General features: G+C 37.8%; 1 non-coding gene across 1 annotated transcript; it reads right to left on the reverse strand.

Moving 5' to 3' along the window:
- Positions 1 to 2,237: 2,237 nt before the first annotated feature.
- Positions 2,238 to 2,344, reverse strand: LOC133827667 (small nucleolar RNA R71). Its single transcript, XR_009890318.1, has one exon. It is a non-coding gene; the product is annotated as a small nucleolar RNA R71 (small nucleolar RNA).
- Positions 2,345 to 5,745: the final 3,401 nt, after the last annotated feature.

Below are 5,745 nucleotides of genomic sequence, written 5' to 3' on the forward strand. Positions count from 1 at the left end.
TGTGCTTACTGATAACTCTAGGAATTAGAGTTATTTTTATGCTTTTAAACATAAATTTGTCAAGAAAAAATTGTTTTGGGTGTTTTGTAATGTCTTTATTTTTATTTTGTCATATATTAAATATAATAAGTTAATATTAAATATTAGTATAATGATAGAAAAATATATCCTAAATTGTTAAATTTTGTCTTTGAAGGTGGTTGGTAGGGACTTGGATATTTGGAAAGAAATTGAAGCTTTAAATGGTCTTAGTAGGAGGGAATGCTGCAGCATTGCAGCTGCATCGCGTCTGCCTAGTCAGCTGCTTCAACGACCCACGGGAAAGTAATTGGCCAACTCAACTTTTTGGATTTATGCAATTTGGGTTGAGCAGTAACTAAAAGGGTTTTGGGCCATTAAAAGCTTGTGGATTTATTGGGCTTTAAAGAAAGAAGAAAAGAAAAAAATAATAAGAGAAAAAGAAAAGAAAGGCCCACGTGGGGCAAAAAGGACCATCTCTTTCCCTAATTGGCAAAGACTACACGTTGAGACCAAGGAGAAGGGCAGCCACCTGGTTTTATTAGGAGATATATACATATATATATTGGGGAGCTTGAAAGGGAGAAGAAGACAAGAAAAAAGGGAAGCACCTAGAAGAAAAAGACAACTTGGAGACTTCCTCCAATTGGCTTGCCTCTCTCTCTACTCTTAGCAGTATAATTTTTCTTGTTAAATTTCAGAATATGATTTCCATTTATTGGGCTATTTTTGAGTTTGTAACTATATGCTAAACTCTAATTAGCTAGGATAATTTGAACCCAAATATGTGACTTGTGATATTTTGATTTTGATGCTAATGAACTAGAGGTTTATTCATTCAATTATATCTCATGATTAATACTTGTTAATAATTGAGCACAATTAGTAAGTAGCTGTATTAATATTCAAAACTGAAAAGTTTGAATTTAATTGACACACAAATTGAATGGTGCATGCTTGAATTCATTGATTTCAACATTATAGTGATATAGACATATATTATTACCATGCAGTCTTATGGAATTGATGCTTGAATTAAATCTTTGAAATTAAATTGGCATAGACATATGTGGTTTAATTAAAAGATTATAATCATAGTTCTCTGACGAAAGCCTGTGAAAATTAATTAGACTTATGGACTACTAGACTACCAGTTGCTGCGGCATCAATCCAGCATCACTGTTAGAGTTGCATATTAGGGGGATAATTATTCTAGTTGCCATCATACTATTTGTTACTTCTTGATACAATTTTCCTGAGTTGTTTCTTTTGTTTTTATGCATTTAATTAGTATTTAATTACTTAGTTCTTAGACCACAATCTTTTCAATTAATCTTAGTTCTTTTAAATCATTTTGTTAGAACTTAGTTTCACAATTAAAACTTAAGAAAACAATCCTTGTGGATAAGATATGTGGTACTTGTTACTATATTACTTATTGTTGACAGTGTACACTTGCACTTGTCTTAAATTTACACAAGTTTTTGACGCCGTTGTCTGGGACTGTTTAAAGTCATTTATTGTGAAATTAAGTATATTGCAATTTGGTTTAAATTTTTTTGTGCTAACTTCGGTGATTCTCGTGCAATTTCAGGTTTACATTGTGTATGAACGAGAATCAAGACCCTAAACTACTTCCCATTGATCCAGAAATTTAGCGTACATTTAGAAGAAGGAGAAAGATACAAAAATAAAAAAGGGGAGTAGTGATGATGGATGCTGAGCAAGGAGCTCAACAGGGAGCCGCTCAAAGGGAAACAAATCAAGCAAGACCTGCTCAAGAGAGTGTAGTTCAAGGGGGAGTAGCTACCAATAATGGGAAAAATGTCATGAATGTGGCTGATGACAGAGATCATGCTATTAGGAAATATGCTCTCCCCCTCTTCAATGAGCTCAATTCGGACATCATTAGCCAAGAAATCCAGGCTACACAGTTTGAGTTGAAGCACGTTATGTTCCAAATGCTTCAAACTGTGGGCCAGTTTAGTGGGATGCCAACAGAAGATCCTTACCTTCATCTTCAATTGTTCATTGAAGTTAGTGATTCATTCAAGCTGCCCAGAGTTACAAAAGATGCCTTGAGACTGAAGTTGTTCCCATACTCCTTGAGAGATAAAGCGAGAGATTGGTTGAACTCTTTGCCATCTGATTCTGTGACTACTTGGTAAGAGTTGGCTGATCGGTTTTTGATGAAATACTTCCCTCCCACTAAGAATGCCAAGCTCCGCAATGAGATTACTTCATCTCAACAACTTGATGAAGAATCTTTATATAAGGCATGGGAGCGGTTTAAGGAGTTGTTGCGCAAATGCCCTCATCATGGCATTCCTCATTGCATCCAGATGGAGACATTTTATAATGGTCTAAACCCCCATAATAGAATGGTAGATGATGCTTCAACAAATGGGGCTCTTCTTGCTAAGTCCTATAATGAGGCATACAAAATCCTTGAGAGGATATCCAACAACAACTATCAGCGGCCCATTACTAGATCAGCTACAGGAAGAAAGGTGGCTGGTATTCATGAGGTAGATGCCATCACTTCTTTGGTAGCCTAAGTTTCCTCTATTTTGTATATGATTAATACAATGAACATGGGAATGAATCATTCAATGGGGCAGCCTATGGGGACACAAATGGGGCAGATGGAGAACATTTCTTGTGTGTATTGTGGTGAGGGTCATACTTTTGACAACTGTCCTTCCAATCCAGTAGCTGTGTGTTACATGGGGGAATCAAAATAGGAATGGTCCTTATTCTAATTCCTACAACCCATCATGGAGGCAACGTCCCAAATTCTCATGGAGTAATCAAGGGGCTGACCCTAACAATTCTTCTATGCCTCCAAGACAAGATTTCCCACCTGGTTATCCCCCACAAGCACCACAACAAAGGTCATAAAAACAAGCAATGCAATCTAGCTCTCTTGAGAACATGTTGAAGGAGCATACAGTGAAGAACGAAGCCATCATCGAAAGCCAAGAAACATCCTTGAGAAACTTAGAAAACCAAGTTGGGCAACTAGATGATGAGCTTAGAAATAGACCCCATGGTACATTACCAAGTGATATCGAGAATCCAAGAAATGTGAGCAAGGAACATTGTAAAGCCATCACTTTGAGAAGTGGGAAGGAGTTGGAGAATTCCAAGACATATTTTGGGCATTAGGGTGAGCCCTCTTCAATCCAAATAAATGACGAAATCCAAAAAGATGCTAAAATTCCTAGTGTACACAAATCTACCTCTGCCCAGAATGCTACAGGAATGCTGCAGCATAAGCACCCAGACAACTAAATTTCAAAGCAGCCACCTCCATTCCCCCAACATTTTCAGAAGCAAAAGTTGGATTTGCAATTCAAGAAATTTCTAGATTTGTTGAAGCAGTTGCATATAAACATCCCACTTGTAGAGGCACTTAAGCAAATGCCTAACTATGTGAAATTCATGAAAGATATTCTTACAAGGAAGAGAAGGTTAGGAGAGTTTGAAGTCGTGGCTCTAACCAAAGAGTGTAGTTCATTTTTGCAAGACAAGTTGCCACCAAAGTTGAAGTATCTTGGGAGTTTCACTATTCCCTGTACTATTGTAGATACTTATTGTGGGATGGATTTATTTTGGGTGCCAGCATTAACTTGATGCCAATGTCTGTTTTCAAGCAATTGGGGATTGGAGAAGTTAGACCTACTATAGTTACTCTTCAGCTTGCAGATAGATCTCTTACTCATCTTGATGGGAAGATTGAAGATGTGTTGGTGAGGGTAGACAAATTCATATTCCCTGCTGATTTTATTGTGCTAGACTATGAGGCGGATAAAGAGGTGCCCATTAACTTGGGAGGCCATTTCTTACAACAGGAAGAACTTTAATAGATGTGCAGAAGGGTGAGCTTACTATGAGGGTGCAAGGTGAAAATGTGACTTTTAATGTTTTTAAGGGTATGAGATTTCCTAATGAGGTTGAGGAATGCTCAGTGGTTTCAGTGGTAGATTCTTTGGCATCAAGGGAGTTTGAGACTAGTAACGTTGATGATCCATTAGAAAGGTTATGGTTGTTTGACTCTCACAATGATGAAGATGAGGAGGAGTACTTAGCTTGGTTGTAGGCTAATTCTGAAGGGTTAAGAACAAGAGGCCGATTTGATTCATTGGAGTTTTCATCTAGGGAGTTCAAAACTCCTAAACCATCCATTGAAGAGCCACCTAAGTTAGATTTGAAAGTATTGCCATCACATTTGCGATATGCCTACTTGGGTCCCTCATCCACTTTACCTGTCATTAATTCGGTGGAGTTGAATCATGATGAAGAAGAAAATTTGTTCGAGGTTTTGAGAAAGTTCCAGAAGGCCATTGGGTGGACTATTGTAGATATTCGAGGTATTAGTCCTTCTTTGTGTATGCATAAGATCTTGCTTGAAAACAGTGAAAAAGGTTCTATTGAGGGGCAAAGAAGACTAAATCCTATCATGAATGAAGTAGTGAAGAAAGAAATCATCAAATGGTTGGATGCTGGAATTATTTATCCTATCTCTGACAGTTCATGGGTGAGTCTCGTACAGTGTGTACCTAAGAAGGGTGGGATCACAGTGGTGAAGAATGAAGACAATGAGTTGATTCCTACTAGAACTGTAACTGGATGGAGGATTTGCATGGACTATAGGAAGCAAAAAAAGGCCACTAGGAAGGATCATTTCCTTCATCCTTTCATTGATCAGATGCAAGACAGACTTGCTGAGAGAGAGTGCTATTGTTTCTTAGATGGGTACTCTGGTTACAATCAGATAGCAGTGGCCCAGGAGATCAACACAAGACTACATTCACTTGCCCTTATGGTACCTTTGCATTTAGGAGAATGCCCTTTGGTTTGTGCAATGCTCCTGCTACGTTTCAGCAGTGTATGATGGCTATCTTTACTAATATGGTTGAGCAATTTCTAGAAGTTTTCATGGATAAATTCTCAGTCTTTGGGGATTCTTATGATGAATGTTTGAGCAACTTGTCTAAGGTGTTAAAGAGATGTGAAGAGAAAAACCTAGTCCTTAACTGGGAAAAATGTCACTTTATGGTTAAGGAAGGTATTTGTTGGGGGCATAAGGTATCAAAGCAAGGGATTGAAGTGGATAAAGCACAAATTGATGTTATTGAAAAGCTACTGCCTCCTAATTCAGTGAAGAACATTAGGAGCTTTCTTGGGCATGCGAGATTCTATAGAAGGTTCATCAGAGATTTCTCTAGCATTTCAAAGCCTCTTTGCAATCTGTTTGAGAAGGAGACACTAGTTCATTTTGATGGAGCATGTTTGAAGGCTTTTCAAGAGTTGAAAGAGAGATTAATTTCAACCCCTATCATTATCGCACCAGACTGGAGTTTTCCCTTTGAATTGATGTGTGATGCTAGAAATTATGTTGTTGGGACTGTCATGGGGCAGCGAAGGAACAAGGTGTTTCATTCTATTTATTATGCCAGTTGCACTTTGACAGGAGCTCAATTGAATTACAGTGTAACTGAGAAGGAGTTACTAGCAATTTTCTTTGCTTTTGACAAGTTCCGCACCTATCTTGTGGGAACTAAAGTGATTGTCTACACTGATCACTTAGCCATAAAGTATTTAATTGCCAAGAAGAATGCAAAGCCAAGATTGATTCGATGGGTGCTTTTGCTTCAAGAGTTTGATGTTGAGATTCAAGATAGAAAAGGGGTATAAAATCAAGTGGCTGACCATTTATCAAGA

Source organism: Humulus lupulus, chromosome 3, assembly GCF_963169125.1.
Source record: "Humulus lupulus chromosome 3, drHumLupu1.1, whole genome shotgun sequence".
Lineage (NCBI taxonomy): Eukaryota > Viridiplantae > Streptophyta > Magnoliopsida > Rosales > Cannabaceae > Humulus > Humulus lupulus.